We start from the raw sequence: 20,465 nt of genomic DNA, 5'->3' as shown, positions 1-20,465 counted from the left end.
TTAACCTTATGTAAATGTAAGATTGAGACACCATTTTCCCAACAAATAGGGGGCGTAATAAAACATTACATCGTATTCGTAGGGATTAGTGGTAAATATATCATATCCTATTTCCTATTTTCAACAACCTATCCATAATCTCTTGTGGCATCAAATCCTTTTTTTTTTCATGAAATTAGCAAAATCATCCAAATTGCATTTCTTCTCCACTCTTGTTTGGTACACTTTCCATGCTTTGTTCATCTTTGTCTTTTTTCCTTCTACATTTGAGTAAAAAACCCCAACATCACATGTATATTAGGCACCATTAGCAGTCTATCCATGGCCAAACATACATGATTTGTTAGCTCTTGTTGCATCATTCTCTTGACCATTCCAAGGCATCTCAGGGTATAGCCCAAAACCTATGCCACTTGGGAAGAGAGGTTGGCAAAGACACCTCCATCGTGGACATGCCCATTCACTCAAAAATTTGTTCCCATGACCCTGATTATAGTCAAATGCTCCTCCTCTATTTCCTTCTAAAACAAATATACATTTTTCTCCTTTATTTTTTCATTAGCACATTTGCATTTAACCACAAAGTTCTATGCCATCTTCACTGGTGGATATGTATAATGTTGCTAAACTGTGACTATAAATAGTTGGCTTCTTGCTCAAGTCTCAATCCTTTTGATATTTATGAGCATCTTTTCTTAAGATATGGATGTATGATTCATTCTAAAGATATATTTTATAATCTAGGTGCAGTCTTACTAATCCTTTTTTGTGATTATTGCCTTTACATGTCACCCTTCATCTAGTCCTTCTACTTATGATATCATCCTTTGAGATCTCTGCAAAGGTGCTTAGAGCTCAAAAGTCTTGGCATCCAATTTTTTATTGCCACCATTTGGTCTTGATTTTTGCTTCTTCTTGTATCTCTCCCCATGTTTATTATGATTTACACCCCTTATCCTTAAAGAGTGCACCTCTAATAAGGCAATATCAAATCCAATTTGGAATTCTTGTTGGATAGAATCTTGGATATGTATGTCATATTTTCTTACCTTGTTTTTTGATAATTGCTCTTCATTCATTTAAAATATGTTAAATACATTTAATTAGACATTTAAATTTTTGCCTCGAGGTCTACTCGTGTACTCTTTTTGCTATCTTTAATTCTATAGATGTTTTCTTAATTTCGATCGATCTCTTAATATCAGTACTTGCAACCTGTCTCATCTCCTTAGATTGGAGTCAATTATTACTTTTTCCTCTTTCAAAATTCCCTAATTTCCCAATTTGTTCTCTACTCTGTTAGCCTCTCTGTAAACATGTGTTATTAAAAAGTCCCCAAAATACTCTAGGAGTCTCCAAACTTCTTATACCCAACTCTTAAGCTTCCAATTTGGAGTGTCATGCTTTGTTATTGCATGTATGTATAGTAACAAGTATCCTTCTATGTTTACATTCTTTATATTTATTTCTTTACACATCCATAGCCATAGGGCCAATGCTTTCATCTTTGCTTAATTATTTGAAGCAAAATATATCTTTCTAGATGATGCCCATACACAATGCCCTCCAAAGTCTCTAATAATACAACAAGCCCTTGACTATCTTGGATTTCCTTTTGCTAATCCATCAAAGTTCATCTTGATTCTTCCTATGGATGGAAACTTGCATGTACCATTTCTTTTGAGTGGTTTCTTATCTTTTAGTTGTCCTTTATGCCTTCTTAAGAGATCCCATTTCTTTTGTAGTCCTTCATCCCATCTTGTAAAAATTGTCCCTGCCTTTATCATACATTTGGCTCCAATAATTCACATAGATTTTCTTGAATTTTTTGAAAATCCCTTCTACATCCATACTTTTCTCTTGAAAACTATGTGATTCCTTTCTTTCTAGATATTCTAAACTATCATGGATGAAGTTGACACCCACAAACTAGCCCACATTGTATTTTTCCTACCTCTTAGACAACTAGTCAACTATTCTTTTAAATCTTCTTGGCTTGCTCATTTTCAATCAATGACATTATGTATCCAATCCCAACATTTACTTGCAAATGTACGATTTAAGAGTAGGTGATCAATTGTGTCACTATCATTGTGGCAGAATCTGCATCTATTTGGTCCATGGGTCCTGAGTGTATTTAGGTCCTATCAATTTTTAATACTCTTTTGTGTAGTTTCATCCATAAAAACATATCTGCCTTTAGTAGGATTCTAGAATGCAATCGTAATGTATTCAACCATGATTTATCTGCCCTTTTTGCCATTTGAATTTGGTATCCCATTTTGACTATGTATTCTTTGGATTGTGCCTTGCACCATATGAATTCATTCTCTTCTTCATTCAAGAGAAGTCTTCTCTTTGCAAGTACATTTTTAGTATTGATTTAGCACTCTTTGTTATCGGTAGTTGGTCCACCTCAATCGACCTATGGTTCCCATACTCTGACCCGATGAAATCAAGGGAGTCTCTTACCTTCAATCCCACTAGTTGCGTAAGTTGTCTAATATGTTCTCTTATTTCCTCTAGCTCTGTCAATGGTCTATTGGCATTCCAAGAATCTAATTAGAAATTAGTTGGTCTTCCACTATTAATCTTCCATGTTAGCTAACTTTTGCATAGAAATCTCCAAATGGCCAAGCCTCCTATTGAATTTGCCATTGTTAGTATCCTTATTGGATTAAAATCATCTACATATTTCTTCTAAAATGTATTGCACCTGATATCATGTAAATGGGGACAAGGAAGCAACAAAGTTCAATGTTAATAAGTTAGTTTCAACCATAAAACTAAAACAAAGAACTAAAAACCATTCCAAACATATCAAAAGATATTTCAAAAAGCATGAAAGAAATTTAACAAAACAAAAGAAAGGAGAAGAGCCTCCCTAAGATGCTTCCATGATGCCTTTTGATTCTCCTCCCTTGTTTCTCCCCTCTCCAAGTTCCAAATGAGTGCAGCTCTCAGCTTTTAGCACTAGCCATGGATGCCATATGGAGATTCAAGATGGTTGAACATGATAAACAAATGCTATGCAAGTGTAGATAGTGATGCTATGAAAAAGCTCTATGCTAATACCAGTATAGCAATACTACTCTAATGCTTCCTTCTTTGCTTGAGGAGAAGGGTTCTATTTATAGAAGAAATGGGGAAATGAAGGGTTAAGATTGAGCAATCTTAACAAGGGTTAGGATTGAAAGATATTCAATCCATGTGATACTTTCAACCCAATCCCATGTTGACAAGTGTCACCATGAGGAGGCTTGAGAGGAGAGATAAGGAGCATTAAATGCTTGAGGGGACATGATGGTTACCCTAGGGGGTTGGGTTAGGGTTAGGTTAATGGATATTACTTTTATCCAAGGGATAAATGAATGTGAAAGGGTTAAATGTGTTGGAAAATGCACACTCCAATGAGAAATTGTAGGTGATTAAAGGTATTGTCATTGATGGAAACCTTACAATCCTATGGCACCATCATCGACAGACTCTACACTGGCAGATAGTCTATCGACAGCTACCAAGATGATTACCGACACCCTAAGCCGATAGGATTTTGTCTATTGCATAATGTATTTAATTGTAATATCTTTTTGTAAGCCAACATGGCACATTGTAATAAGACTCATATAAGTATGAGATCTTATAGGATCATTTTGTAAGGAAGGACATGATAGATGGATATGATGAGCGAATATTGAAGTAAGGTTTATGATTATTGCAAGAGCTTAAACCGGTACTGAATATGGCATAGCAGATGCTTTTTGTAGCAATACATCACTTTGGATTTCTATAATCCACTTTTGTAAGTCAGTGAGACTTCCTTTTGTAATTGAGTAGTGAGCTCTAGGCAACAAGTCTTCCTGCATGTACAGGCCCCACATTTTGTAAGTAATATTCACTTATTGGCCAGTGAGTGAATATTGTGGGTCACAAATCCTACTGAGGTTTTTCCCACACCGGGTTTCCTCGCTAAAAATATTGTGTTATGGTGTGCTTTCTATGTTGTGTTCATTATTCTTATTTACTGCATTAATTCTTGTTTATCGGTACACTATTTTGGAATGCAATTTACTTAATAAGTTTAGAAAATCCATTAGCTGGTTAGATACTAATTCACCCCCCCCCTCTCAATATCTTTGGGAATCCTAACAATTGGTATCAGAGCCTGGTCCTCTATTTTCAAAAGCCTAACAACTTGAGGAAGATTCTGACACCGATAGAGATGGAAAATTTGAGAAAGCAATTGGAAACAACTCTTTCAAATTATGATGCAGAAAAGTTGAAAAATATGAAACTTGAAGATGATCTAAAGACTACATAGGAAATCATCAAGGACTTCAAGAAAATCTCACTATTGCTAGGAACAAAAGAAGAGAACTTTCTGAGAAAATGTAGAGTGATGATGGTGAAAAAGAAACCCTTAATGACCTTGTGAACAAGTTGAGATAGGAAAACAATACTATGAGGAATGAGATGCAAGATGTGACTATGAGGCTTTGTAAAGACATTGAAGAGAGAAAGAAGAATGAAGATGACTTGGTTAGAAGACTAAATGATGTTGGAAATGAAAACACAAGACTCAGTCATGAAAATGATATGTTGAAGATAGATTTGATGCATACACAAAATGATAGAAATGAACTCTTGAGACAAAAGGGAATCTTGGAAAATGAGTTGGCTGCAAATCAACACAAAGAAAAATTCAAGAAAAGTACAAAGGAACTTAATAACATGCTGAAAAATCAAAAACCTGATGGAGATACTAATGACCTTGGCTTTGAAGTTGGTGAAAGCTCCGATACTGCAAACAATCATGATCACGGTAAACCGGTAAGACAACCTAATGCTTACAAATTTAATGGGAAATGCTTTAAGTGTAACCAGTATGGTCATAGAGCAAATCAGTGCAGATCTAGAAACTATAAGAACACTAATTCTCCCACCGGTCAGTGTTCTAAATGCAACAAAATTTGTCATAACTCAAAAAATTGCAGAATGAATGTAAGATGTTATGTTTGTGGAAGATTTGGACACTTATCTAATCAATGCAGAACACATATCGGCATAGGATATGGAAAAGCTATTCAGAAAAACAATGTGACTTGTTATGCCTGTAACAAGATTGGACATATTGCAAAATTTTGTAGAAGCAAGGCATCACCGACAAATAACAAAGGACTCAGTTTGAAAGGTAAAGAGAAGGTTGAAGAGGTAAAGCAAGAATTTTCAAAACAATGGATTAGAAAGTCAGATCAGAATGTTAATGAAGCTATTCGTTCATCGATAGAACATAGTGTCACTCCATCGGCAGGAGATTCTTCATCTAACTAAAAAGAAATCTTTTGGGGGTATGGCAACAAATTGAAAAACATGCTAATTTACCCTCGGTTGATGGTGAGAAGTTGAATTACTTCTTTACCGACAGATGTGTTAAGTTTCACTTAAGTGACAAGCATTTAATGTGGTAGTTGAAGGAAATGACATTATAAAGAAAGTGTTTTTGACTCTTTTTCATTCACCGAGCACTCAAACTTCCTTAGAGCGCGAAAATCCTGAGCGAAGGCATCCATAATGAGAAGTGAAGCAAATCATTCAAGCACTCAAACCAAAAGGCAGATTAAGGTACTTATACAATGGCTTCCTCCTCTGCACCTGAACTCATTGCAAACCCTACTGTAATTGAAGTAATTAGATGCCCTAGGCTCATATTTAAAATCATTCCTGAAGTAGCGAAGAAGGATGATACCCTAGGAGCATTTTCCAAAATACCCAAAGGAGTTGTATATGTTGAGGACCCTAGGATTTACATACATTGTCATATTGAAGAACTGGGTGCTGATGATATTATGAACATGTATAGGACAGTAATATGTGATGATAATCATAATGTAAAACCAAAACACAAGATAGTTGAAACCCTAGGTTTTGTGGAGATACTAAGCATTCCCGATTTTCCCAAGGAGGTTATAAGGATTGTATTGAGCAGAGTACATGGGGAGTTCTTTTGGCTAGATTCTATTCATAAGATAACAAAAGAAGCAGTTAGGGCAGTGACAGGCTTACCTTACACTAGTAGTAGGCCTGACAAGACTAAAAAGGTTCCAAACAACACTGTAATGACCCTAACCGATGCAACCTATGACAAGAGATCCTTAAGAGTCAATGATGTAAAGGATATCAATGTAAGATTCATTAGCATGATTCTTGGATACAAGGCTACACATGCCTACAGATTAAACTCTGTTTCTAGTTTATGTATCAAAAGTGCTTATGACATGGTAAACAGTAATGCAAAGATTAACATATGTGAATGGTTAAAGGATGAGCTAATAGAAAATCTGAAGAAAATCAAGGGTGACAAGAAAGGCATATTTAGATTTGGTAACTTACTTGTATGTCTATTGTTGTATATCACCAAGGAAGTTCCCAGTATAGGTAGAAACTATTTTGGCTTTGACATACCCGTAGGAAAACAAATTTTGGATATTCTTAATAACATGGGAGATGACAGGGAGAAGAACATAATCGAACACTTTTAGGCACTGAAGGCTAGAATGAAAACTAGAGAAAGACTATCTCAATCCATAGTTGATAAATATAAAAAAGAGATATATTTTGTTATAAAGAAGGATGAGATCTGGATGGAGGCAGTGGTTCCAAGGACAGTTTGGGTTACAGAGATGGGTTATGAGGAAGATGAGAACATAATAGAAACATATGCAAAAGCCCTTCTAGAAGCCCCTAAATAACCAACAAAAGAAATATTTGGAAATGCAGAAACCATTGAAAGTAAAGTTCAGTCACAAAAATGAATAAATAAAATAGAACAAACAATTAGAAAGGCAACAAGGCAGGCAAAAGTAATTAAGGAAGATATATTGAATAAAATTGGTATTAAGGAAAGCAATTTGGAAGGAATACAACCTGAAGCACATCTTTCACCGGTTGCTACCTCCTTTGACAGTGAAATACTGACAGAGTTTAAAAGGGTAGAAAGAAAAAGAAAACCCTCACCGGTACCCTCTCCTGCACCCAAGAGAACAAGACAAAAACAACAGGCAATAAGGCCTTCGACAAAGAAAATGATACCAAGGAAGAAGAAGAAAAAACAAGTTATCCCTCCACTTGACAATCTTCTACATGAAATAACTGAAGATGGTAACTTGTCAAATGTCAACAAGCTGTATAATACTTTTAGCAATGAAGAAAAGGAAAGTATAGAAAATAGTGTTATTTTACACTTAGATATTTACAAGAAATTTTTGATAGAAGTTGTAGATGATCTACCTAGTGACTTGTATAGAAGATTAGAAGAAAAAAGGTTAGCAATTGTTCATCTGGACAAGAAGATTAAGATAGAAATTACTTGCAATTCACCCTGTAAGATCAACAAAAGAGATAGATGAACTGATAAGTGAGGCTAACCGGACTGTATTTTTCACCGGTCACCGACATGTAGCATTAATGGCAGGCAGAGTAAATGAGATATCTGAAGAAACAACAGACAAATAGGATATCTTCTTTGTTGAGAAGGAAAAGCAAGAAGAGCTTAAACAACCAAAGACTTTCAAAGTCTATCAAAAGGACAAGGATAAAGGTAAAGGCAAGGTAGGTGGTCCTCCAAGCATAAAAGTAACAGATAACTTGCCCCCACCTCCTTCTGATACTCCACCGATTGTATATATTGTTACACCACCGGTAACAGATAATGTGGAGAGTATGGAGACAACACATGAAGACACCAATCCTGATTCAAAGGTGTTGTATACCATGAATATTGACACACAAGAATTCAACATTGTGGTTGATAAGGAAACAACTGAGAAGAGAGATGTGGCAACTGAGCCACCGACAAAGAACATTGCAGTTGAGACAAATGTTGAGGATACAGTTGGAAACATTAAGATTGGATTTGAAACTCACACTGAACATTCAACTGATCCTCTGGATACTGGAAAGATAGATACCACTGATGTACACATTGAAAAACCTACTAAGCAACTGGCTACTGATAAATCTGTTGAGATACCGGTAGTAGACAGTTCAGAGGTACATACAGAGAAACCGATAGAAAACACTGAGACACAATCAGAGAAACCGGTAGTGGAAAGCTTAGAGAAATAGACAGAGGTACACATTGAAAAACCTGAAGAGAAAAAGGTTGAGGAAAAGGTTTAGATAAAGACAGTGTCACCGACAACAGCTGAGAAACCCAAACCTTTGCTAGTAGAAATGCAGACTCAAACTGACCTACTAGAGGTCACCACAAGCAAAGAGGTTGCTCACACTGACAGATTGCAAATTGTTAAGGCAGTCGGACAGTCATCTAGTTCCTCCTTAACAAAATTTAGACTAACAAATGTAACAAAGGTATTCCTTGACTCAATCAATAAAATAACATATTGCAATGCACTTGCATACAAGGCAATTGATGACACCATAACAATTTTGAAATTAATTGTACCCAAGTGTAATGTAGAAAATAAAGATTCTTTAAGCCAATTAGACACATTGTCTAAGTACATAACCGACAACCTACTAACAGTTGATCAGATTAATGAGGAGACTTTTAGTGAGAAAATGAATAAAGAGAAAGAAAAATTCTTTGAAGAATCAATAAACAGATGTAAGGGACATATTGATACATTATTACCGGCACTAGGAAAGACAATAATGGACTTCAAGAAATTGTACAAGGATTCATGAAAGACAAACATTTTGACAGAGGATATAGATAAAGAGATCAACAAAGCACAAAAGGAAATAAATGATATTGCTAATAATATAATAGGTTCATCAGACCCCATATCGGTAATAGAACAGGAAATTGCAAGCTTTGAAGAGAAAATTGAAAATTTTGAAAAGGATAAGGAGAGATTAAAGTTTAAGGCTCAGGAACTCAAATGCAGACTAGGTCTGAAACTAGACATCCTCATCTCTTTGAGAAAAGAGATATCAGAGGCTCTTGTTCTAGGACTTAAGATACCGGAAGAGAAAATGCACATACTCACCGGTACCATCCAAAGGACAGAAGCAACTTTAAAGGATAGTGAGATGTTCACTAACAACCTCAATTTTGCACTAGCGGATCTATATCAGATTGTAACCCACCGATTATAGGGATCCAGACAAGAACTACACTCAATTGACATTGAATGACAACCTTTTTCATTGATGCCAAAGGGGGAGTAGTAGGATGAGAAAAATGAATAACAAAAGACATCATCTACTTAGGGGGAGCACACAGTTTTGGTAAGAGTTTTGGACAACACATTTTGGATACAATTTTGACTTTTTCTCATGAGTGTTGCCAACAATGCCAAAGGGGGATATTGTTGGCAAATGCACACTCCAATGAGAAATTTTAGGTGATTGAAGGTATTGTCATTGATGGCAACCTTACAATCCTATGGCACCAGCAGGCATTGACACCGACAAACTCTACACCGACAGATAGTTCACCGACAACGACCAAGATGATTACTGACACCCTAAGCCGACAAGATTTTGTTTATTGCATAATGTATTTAATTGTAATATCTTTTTATAATCCGACATGGCATATTGTAATAAGACTCATATAAGTATGAGATCTTGTAGGATCATTTTGTAAGGAAGGACATGATAGATGGATATGATGAGCGAATATTGAAGTAAGGTTTATGATTATTGCAAGAGCTTAAACCGGTATTGAATCTGGCATAGCAGATGCTTTTTGTAGCAATACATCACTTTGGATTTCTATAATCCACTTTTGTAAGTCAATGAGACTTCTTTTTGTAATTGAGCAGTGAGCTTTAGGCAGTAAGCCTTCCTGCATGTGCAGGCCCCACATTTTGTAAGTAATATTCACTTATTGGCCAGTGAGCAAATATTATGGGTCACAAATCCCACCGAGGTTTTTCCCACATTGGGATTCCTTGCCAAAAATATTGTGTTATGGTGTGCTTTCTATGTTGTGTTCATTATTCTTATTTACTGCATTAATTCTTATTTACTAGTACACTATTTTGGAATGCAATTTACTTAATAAGTTCAGAAAAATCCATTAACCGGTTAGATACTGATTCAACCCCCCCTCTCAGTATCTTTGGGAATCCTAATAAAATGGTTACCTTAGTCAAAGAAATAAATACTTTGAAGAGACCCATGAGTCAAAAGGATGGTTAAGTTAGAGGAAAGTCTCTAACCAAAGGTAAAAGGTGAGTTAACCATAAATGGTTATGTAAGAGCCTTTAATGGTTTGGAAGACTTTAGAGGTTAACCATTTGAAGACATAAAGCCTTTAATGGTTATTGAAGACTTTGGAGGTTTTTGAGAAGTGACTTCCTTTTATTTAGGAATGTGACAATGATTAGGATAGGATTAGGATAATTAGAAGGAGTTAGAAGAATCTAGAAGGGATTTAAGCATGCAAGTGGATTTTGTAGGAGAATGCAAGTGGGAGGAATTTTGGAATTCTCAATTGAAGTAAAATCATTTATTTCAATTAAATGGTGTAATTTGCATTTGAATAGATTTAAATGTGATTGTGAATTTTGGATTTTATTTAAATAAATTTTAATTTATTTACATGAGAAAAAGGAAGATAAAGCATTAAATGCTTTAAGACTTTGAGGGAAACCTTTAAAACCTTAAGAAGACTCTAGAAGGAAGCCATTAAGTTTGAAGACTTTAAGGGAAACCATTAAGGGCTTGAGAAGAATCTAGAAGGAAGCCATTAAGTTTGAAGACTTTAAGGGAATCCATTAAAGGTTTCAAGTGGGTGAGGATAAATAGGATTTTAAATAAATAATTTATTTATTTAAAATAGTTGTGCAACTTGCATTTGTAGGAAAATGCAAGTGGGTGGAGGATAAAGATGATTTAAATAAATGTTAATTTATTTAAATGTGAGAGATGGGATTTTGGTGGATTTAAATAAATATTAATATTAATTTATTTAAATGTGAGAGAAGATTTAATTAAACATATATGATTTATTTATTTAATTAATGGTTTGAATTTGGTTAAGTGAATTAAATCAAATAAATTGAATAATTTATTTAATTAATAGGAGAAGAGGGTTAAGATGAATTAATTAAATAATTTAATTAATTATTGATTGATGGTTAAATAATCAAATAAATACTAAATATTCATTTAATTAAGTGGACAGATTTATGTGACTACAACACCATAACTGGTTTGGCTCACGTAGATCTTTCAAGCAAGTTTGGCTCGAAGTGTCATGTTTTTGCATTCTCATATTTTGTAGATCTGCATGCCCTATTGCATTTGGTAGACATGCCACATCCCATTTTACTAGCATGATTTTCTTCTCCTCCTATGCTCCTTCCCATAAAAATTTCTTAAGGTAGATTTCCATCTTTGCTTCTACCTTTTGGCTAGTTTGAAAACAAGACATAACATATAATGGTACTACAAAAAGAATGTATTTGATAATCATTAATCTCCCTAATAGTGCTAGCCATCTATTCTTGTATGCTTGGGTTTGTTCCTGCAACTTCCTATCACACTTTCCCAATGTTGGGATCAACAAGTGTATCTATAAGTAGTGCTCCTAGATACTTAGTTGGAATGTTGGTTATTACGAATCCAACCTTATTGGCAATTCTCTTTTGCAGTGCCTTCTTGGTATTGAAGAATAATATTATTGAATTCTCTTTGTTAATTGTTTTCTCAGATATCCTTGTGTAGTCTTCCAATGCTTCTTTTATGTTTTAGTCTCTTTCATGTTTGCCTCTCCAAATAGAACTGCATCATCTACAAATTGGGTGTGCGCGAATGGACTCACTCCCTACACCACTTGAATTTCTTTCCATAAGTCTATTTCTTTTTGCAATTTGAAATTTCTTCCCATAGCCTTTGTCATTGATATAGAAAGAAAATAAGAAATGGGATCTCCTTGCCTTATCCCATTTTTTGTCAAAAAATAATACACACATTGAGCTATTGACATTAATTATATATCTTGCAAAGGAACTATAATGGTTTATCATATTTATACATGGCTCGTTGAAATGGGTAGTCTTCTAAGGACTTATGTGAGAAACTTCCAATTGACCCTATTACACTTTGTTGATGTCTAATTTTATCATCATACCTTTGATATTTTCCTTCTTCATTGTATGAACCAGCTCATTTGCCACTATTATGTTGTCAATAATCTCTCTTCTTGGGCAAAATCTATTTTTCTCTTTTGATATTATATGAGCTGTAAAATCTTTTTTAATCTATTAGCTAACAACTTTATCATAATTTTGTAAATCGTATTGCATAAAGAGATAGGTTAAAAATCATTTAGAGAGCTGTAAATATTCTTTTTGGTAATGAGAATAATTATTATGTTGTTAATATCTTTGACAAACTTCCTCTTTCTAAATTTCTCCACTATTCTCCATACACCCCTACCTATAAAATGCCAATATTTTTGATAAAAAATTGATGCGAATCCATCCAACCCTGGAGATTTGTTTGGATGAAGTTGGAATGTTGTTTTCTAAAATTCCTATAAAGTGATTATTGCATTTAACATGTCATTATAGGTCCCTTTATAACACACTTCATTATCACATCCAATATTCTTGCATTATCATTAAAGTCTTGTTGATTATGCTTCCCTAATAAGTCTTTGAAATGTTTCAATGCCTCTATTTCAAAAGACTTCCTGTCACTTGCTCTTATGCCATCCTCTATGGAAAAACTCACGAGTTCATATCCCCTAATTTTAACCATGTTTCTCTTTCTTGATCTCTCAAATAGGCCTCTTCTCTTGCAAGAATTTTTTTGTGTTGTTCCTTTATTTCTTGATGAAATTCTTCTTGGAACATACCAAATTTAATTACCTTATTATTTAATTCCTCCAATTCTTGTTCTATTATCTTCTTTTCATCTAATATATTCCCAAATACCTCTTTGTTCCATATCTTCAATCTTGCTTTAATGAATTGTAGTTTTTTTCATGAAGACATAGCTTGGAGTGTCATTCTCTCTGCATTCTTCCCACCACTTCTCTATTAGTGGTAATAGTCCCTCTTTTCTCCACCACATATTTTGAAACTTAAAGTAGACATTCTTTGATCTGTCTCCCTTTTGGATCTTCATAAGTACTAGATGGTGATCAAATGCTAATATAGGGAGTATTGAGGTATCCAATATTATATCTTATGCTATCTAATTTGGAGAAATGATAAATTTGTCTAGTCATTTAGCAATATTGTTAAATCATGGTCTACGATTGGTCTATGTGTATATACCATTAAATGTTGGACAATCCATCTCTTTGATCTCATAGATTAATTCCCTAAAGTCATTCATATTTTGATTGACTCTACTTATGCCTTCACTTTTTTTTACTAAGTTCGTTATTGCATTGAAGCCATCCCCCAAGACATACAATTGATTTCCTAACTACTTAATGCAATATCCTATTGTCATCCAAATAGATTTCTTGTCCTTTGTCTTTGTAGGTCCATATACATTAAATAAATTAAACTTTAGAGCCAAGTTATAGTCTGACATACAACACTCCATCTAATTAGAGTGGGTTTGAACTGGGTCTATATTTAAATGTGTATTTTTTCATAATATAACCAAAACTCATGACTTCCCATTTGCTTCAAGTGTTGAAGATTCCCTTTCATGCTTTCCAATACCATGAATTTGTGTGCTTCTTCCTTATCAAGTTTAGTTTCTTGGAGAAAAGCTATGTATGTTGAGATCTTTTCCAGATGATGCTTGATTAAGCATTGCTTTTCACGGGTATTTAAGCCCTTGAGATTCCACATGGATATCTTCATTGAATCACAAGGGAGACCTCCACTCCTTTGGTATTCAATAATTTTGTGATGCTCAATAAGCCTTTCTCCAATGCTTCCTCTTCCCTTTGTTGTCTATTGGATTTTCTTCCTTTGTTGTCTATTCGATTTTATTCCTTTGCTTTTATGGGTCTTTCTCATTCCCTTGACCATTGCGGTGGGCAAGGTCGTTGTTGTCACTACTTGCACCATTTAATTTCTTCTCAATATCAAACCGGGTGTGTCTTAAAGTTGTTCACGATAGATATTTTATTAAGGTTGGTGGTTTTTTTGCATCTTAAAACAGTGACATAGGTTCGATTGTGCTTCATTAGGAGCTATCATAAGCTCTTTTTCTATGGCAACATTCTTAAGTTAAGAATGTCCTATGAATCTAAATTAAAGAAACTAAACTATTCTAAGAAATATTTTGGCTCTTGCATCAATAATTAAAACAGGATACGATCAAGACTCATTCATGGAACTATCTACTTATTAAAACTAAAAAAACTTTATTCAAATGGATTGAAATCCAAGTTACGTGTTGAAAAGAAAATCTATTTTATGCTTGCAAGGAATGAAATCTATTGTAAGTTGTAGAAAATAAATTCTATTCTAATGAGCGTCAAAACAAACAAAATTCCATGAGCCAATCTAATTGAGTTTCTGCTTTAAACTTGATTACAAATTCCATCATCTTTAACAACTACTGTGAAAGAAAAATCCAACATTTACTTATGAAAATGAAATACATTACTAAGTAAAAATAAACAAAACTATGAAATTGAAATCTTCAACAATGCATTCATTAAAACACTACCACTTAAGGTGAACAACTGCAAGTTCTACAATCAAATTTTATAGTTTTGTTTAGTTTTACTCAGTAACGTATTTCATATTTATAAGTAAATGTTGGATTTTTCTTTCACGGTAGTTGTTAAAGATGATAGAATTTGTAATCAAGCTTAAACAATCTTGATTAAACTAAACAAAACTAAACTTTGATCGTAGAACTTGTAGTTATTCACCTTAAGTGGTAGTGTTTTAATGAATGCATTGTTGAAGTTATTCACAAGTTCTACAATTGGAGCTGGAGGTACAAGTGTAGAGAAAGGATCCTGAAGTCGACCATAAATTGGAGGAGGAGACCACAGGGGAAGGTTTTGATTAGAGGGTTGAAGGAAATGTTGATAAGATCACTATTGGTGATGTCCCAAAAAATGAATAGGACAATCCTGGTGAGAAAAGTCCCCCTTCAAATCCTCCCATTGAGGGATTGAAAGATTTTGTGGACACCATTGATTGGTTAATTAACAATTACAAGAAAGCTGTAGAGGATAATAAGAAGCTGATCCACAGGGTCCAAATTCTGGAGACAATCAGTATTGGTGGAGGCAAATATATGGTGGAATATGTTGAGGATTTGACTAAAACTATTGCCAGAGCTGAAGAGATCAAAGATTCCTTTAACCCTAGGTTTGAGCAAATTGAGAAGGAACTGACAGAGATAAAAACTAATGATAATGCAATGGACTAGAGAATGGCGGATACTGATAGAAAATTCAACAAAATTGAAGAATGCCTCAAAAGTATTGCTGAACAAAGCTACAACATTCCAAAGGCCTCGACCGACAATACCAAAATTCTTATCAGAAAACTGGAGGACAAGAAGGATTCCCTAGAGCTGGAACCAGACATTGAAGGTACGGGAGAAGTGCAAGGACCTAGAATAAGGACCAGAGGCAAAAAGAAGGAGAAGAAGCCAAACAAGGATATGGAAGAACTCAAAGCTGCCTCGACAAACTATGACCAGCTGGTCAATAAGGCGATGAATCTTCTTAAGTCTTTATAGTTGTTGTTTGTCATTTCACTGGTTTTTCTGCTTTGTTGTTCCTTTCTTTTGCTGTCAGTTCGGATTACTGGCCTTTTTGCTAGCCATTTTATAAGTTGTTTCATGCAGGTCTGGATGCTTTTTGATGAATTATTTTAAGCTCCTTTGTTAAAGGTTTCAGGGCCTTAAAACCTGTTTTTCATATTAATTAGAACTACAAGTTCTACAATCAAAGTTTAGTTTTGTTTAGTTTAATCAAGATTGTTTAAACTTGATTACAAATTCCATCATCTTTAACAACTACTGTGAAAGAAAAATCCAACATTTACTTATGAAAATGAAATACGTTACTGAGTAAAACAAAACAAAACAAAACTTTGATTGTAGAACTTGTAGTTGTTCACCTTAAGCGGTAGTATTTTAATGAATGCATTGTTGAAGATTTCAATTTCATAGTTTTGTTTAGTTTTACTCAATAACGTATTTCATTTTCATAAGTAAATATTGGATTTTTCTTTCATAGTAGTTGTTAAAGATGATGGATTTTGCAATCAAGTTTAAAGCAGAAACTCAATCAGATTGACTCATGGACTTTTGTTTGTTTTGACTCTCATTAGAATATATTTTATTTTCTATTTTGAAACTTATCACAATTATATACAATAGAATGCAATGAAATCAATACACATAATTGAAATGGAAATGAAATCAATAAGGATCACCTCCTTTGGTCAAGCGGGCCCTGCTCTTCCTTTGGTGGGATCTGTAACATAATTAATCTTGGATCAACTTGGAATTCTCATTAAGATGAGACTTCCAAAAGGAAGTGAAACAAGTTTACAAATTATAGAAAAATTCAAGACTCTCCTAAATATCCAACTAACTAGATTTTTGAAAAAAGTGAAGGGATATTTATACATATCCTTATTCAAATTCAAAAACAAGGTTACTCGCTTAAAACAGAGTAACAACTACAAACTGAACTGAAGAAGACTTAACATTAAATTAATGACTTTAGATAGAAGTTGAAGTTAATGAAGACAACTGATAAAATAGACTCAGAGGAGATCAAAGAAATCTCTCCAGTTGAAACGATCGAGAATGATCATCTTCCACACGCTGATTGAACTGGACTTCATAACTCTTTGTCTGCTTGTTAGCTTCAAACACATTAAAAAATGCATTCAAGAAAATAGAACATAACATAATGATAATTATTCTGAATATTTGGCCATTCATCTGCATTATTAAGAAAAAAGTGAAATATTTAATCACAAGATATTACATCTAATACACTTCCTAATTAGTAGAATATAGGAGCAAAAACGAGTAAATATGCATGCATTAAGTCTGCTGCCAAGCATATTAGTTCACAAAATATTAAGAGTTTTAAGTAGAAAGTATAATTAAAATTAACATGATTAAATGCTCATAATCCCCCCCTCCTATTCTGAACCATGTGCTCATGGTTGATCTGGTATATCTTTGTTTTGTCTCTCAATCCAGAAGACTAGGTCCAATCGATTGAAGTTATACTAATGATATTTTCTAGGTGGCACATACCCATTCCACTATTCTATAGCATCTATCCATTCCCTAAATTCTTCCCCTGCAAAGTAACCTAGTGCATTCAATTGTGGTGTAAGAATGAGAATTAATGGTGGTCTAAAATTCACTCCCACCCACTATATATCCTGCTCCTCCATGCTCTTGATTACTGATCTTACTCTGTTGAGGTTTCGAGTGATATTTGGTAGGAGAAATGGGTTCTCTCCTCCTTAATGGAACATGAATAGTATTATACTTGGTTCTAGATGCCTAAAGTGCTCGATAGGGTAGCTGGTTTTGAACATCCCTGAATGTTCTTATGTTGGCAGTGAGGTTTCTTCGATAAGTCGGCTATACTTGCTTAAGTTGGGAAATGAAAATGGATTGTTATCTGAATGCGGAGGATTTAGGGGTTTCACCCATTATAGGAAGTCCCAATATATTCCATTGTTCCCTATAAAGATTCATTCTATCCTCCCATTCAATCTGGTTTTGCAACAAAGAAACAAAATCTCTCACTTGAACTTCACCAACATAAATGTTTAGAAAAGATTGATACTAGTGTCCTAGAAGAAAACCGTGTAAATAAAATTCACACTTTTAGTTTTGATAAAGAGGATGACTCTTATAAAAGTCCTCAAGGGAATCATAATCATCCTTGTACTCTACTTTTCTATCTAATACAAGCTAGTTTATCTTCCACTGAAGAAATCTTTCTCTAAGGAATAAAGCATATGCACTTGAAAGTTTTCTTATTGCTAACAAAGTTGCAGATATCTCTACTACCTATTCCAACCTTTGTACAACTTGGTCTTTATGATTTTTCATTTCCTCTAGTTGAACTTTGATAACTGAGCATTCTCCTTCTTACATTCTTCAATAGTTTGAGAGGGACTCCATGGGATAGCAAAAGAAGTTGAAGTGTCAGGGTCATGAGTTTGGATCTTCTGGCTTCTTAATTGTTGTTCTTTTTCCTCTAGTTCTTCATTCAATTTATTTATTATTTCATCATTATTTAATGATCGAGCAGTTTCTTGATGCAATGCCTCCTCTATTTCTTCCATGTGCTTTCTCATGTTCTCTTCCCTTTCACTTCCCTCTTTCTGGTTTTGCTCAGTTTTCATAGTGCCTTCTTTATTTCCTCATCTTTTTATTTAAGAAGTTCTTCTAAAAAATGACATTTTCATTTTTGTTTATGAGAGTTCTATTTCAACTCTAGACAATATCATCACTTTTAGTAATTCTTCATCCTCCTCTTCCCTTCCTCTATCTTTTCCCAAAGGAACCTCCTCTCCAACTAGAATTTTTTTGCCCTCTCTTCTAACAAATTGCAAAGGTGAAGAGGGAAATGGGGTTTCTTGAGGTTCTGAAGGAAAGGATTGACTTTGGTTAATTTCAAATTCTTCAGGCGGTTCCAATATTTCAGTATCAGCCCCTAAAGGGGTAGAAGAGTGACGAAATTGTTGCATATCAGAATCATCCGATGAATTATCATAGATGGTGATAATTTTAGGTAGAGATTGTATAGGGGATTTCTCGGTACTTGGTTCACCTTGTGGCACATTATCAGTGTTTGAAGGACTAAGTTGTGTTGACACGGGTGGTGTATCTTTAGGAATATGTGAGGTAGGAGGGGTCTGCATAGGAGCTGGTTGAATAGGCTCACTAGGGTTTTAAACAGAGGGGTCATTAGAAGCCCTATGGGTGTCACCAGGAGAGCTAGGTTTTTCTTTTGTATCTTCCTGATTGACCCTTCTAGTGGAGCTATGAGTAACTCTTAGGGTTCTGGGCTCATCAACTTCTATCTTCCTCTTTTTATTTGATGTATCCTCCTCTGTTAGCTTGGGTTCCCCACTTGCCCTTTTTGACTTCTTTTGTGAAGATTCACCCTTCTCCATTTTTACCCTTTTTACAATGGGTCCCTTTTTCATCTTTTTTACAAGAGAGGATAAAAATTCTAACCATTTTACTTATCCATACTCCTTTTTTAAGAAATGATGTTTAAAAATCAAATGAATCAAACTAGGGTACTTAATTTGGTTGCCTTTCTCCTTTACCCTAGATAACAAGGAAGAAATATTAGAAAACAAGAAAGCAAGAAGGTTGACATAGGCTTGTGGCCTAATATTTGCATACCTTAAATGAATTAGTAGCCACACATCTCATCCAAACATAATACCATATTTCCCTTCACAAGTGAAGAACTTCATTAGCCAAAGAACTGTTACTTTTCATGGTTCTTCCAAAGTGCTTCTATTAACACCCTTTGTGCTACCCTTGTGAATCTGTAACTTAGGTTGGAGTTCTTCTCCTTCATGGAATGCATCAATTACTTCATCAAAATTGATATGACCTTTGTTCATCAGCTCCCCTTCAGCTAGAATGACTAATAATTCACTAATTACTTGGGGTGTTACTTCTATCACCTCCCCACCAACTTGGGTAACATTGACATGAAAATTGCAATGAGCGGGAGCGGGAGTGCGGGAGCTAGGGTTTTGGCTGATGCTGAGGGAAGGGAGGAATCAGACGATGATGAGGATTATTTTTTGGGAGCCTTGGCTATGGGTATCACTGCCTGGCTTGACCTGGATGATTTGTGATGCCCCTTCGCTCCCTCTTTCTGGTGGATCAGCTTCTGGGGTCTCTTGCTAAGGCAGTTGTTTGGGTTACTGCTGCTAGGGGCTTAGTGGTTCGGATCCGGTGGGGAGTTCTTATGGTGGCTCTATCTTCCTCTCCTGTCTGCTGGGTTGGTCTTGTTAGGATGTTTTGCTTTGCTGTGGCTTGTGTCCCTTCTTTGTGCCCTTTCCCCTGTTGGGTCAGAGGTTTTTGTGTTTGCAGTGCTTCTTTTTTTCGTATTCCTCCTCTCAGGTAGGGCTTTGTGGAGCTCTTTTGATCTTCTTTGGGTGGAAATGCCTAGGTTTTGGCCAGTTTCTCAACACCCTTCTTCTCTCTTTGGGTCTGGTAAGAAGGTTTTATCTCCTATAGAGGTGGAGATACCTTTCGCGGAAGGAGTTGGTTACTCCTGTTCTGAGGTGGATCTATTGGGCAAAGGTTTTTCTGGTATTGGGCTACAGTTGGTGTGGTCTCTCCTTTTGAAGAAATTATGTTCTCTCCCTACTGAGGTAGGGGTTGTTTCTTTGTTGTTGGAGTGTGGTTACACTTTTGGTGGTCCTATTTCTTTTATGTGGGCCCTCAGTGCTTCCACTATTGGTTCCCTTTTGAGGGTTTTTTTTATCTTACTACTCAGTCCCATGGATCTCATCTTGAGGCGTTGTGCCCTCCTA

The sequence above is a fragment of the Cryptomeria japonica genome, chromosome 6 (assembly GCF_030272615.1).
Source record: "Cryptomeria japonica chromosome 6, Sugi_1.0, whole genome shotgun sequence".
NCBI lineage: Eukaryota > Viridiplantae > Streptophyta > Pinopsida > Cupressales > Cupressaceae > Cryptomeria > Cryptomeria japonica.
The sequence above is the reverse complement of the archived record's forward strand: the minus strand, read 5'-3'. Positions refer to the sequence as shown.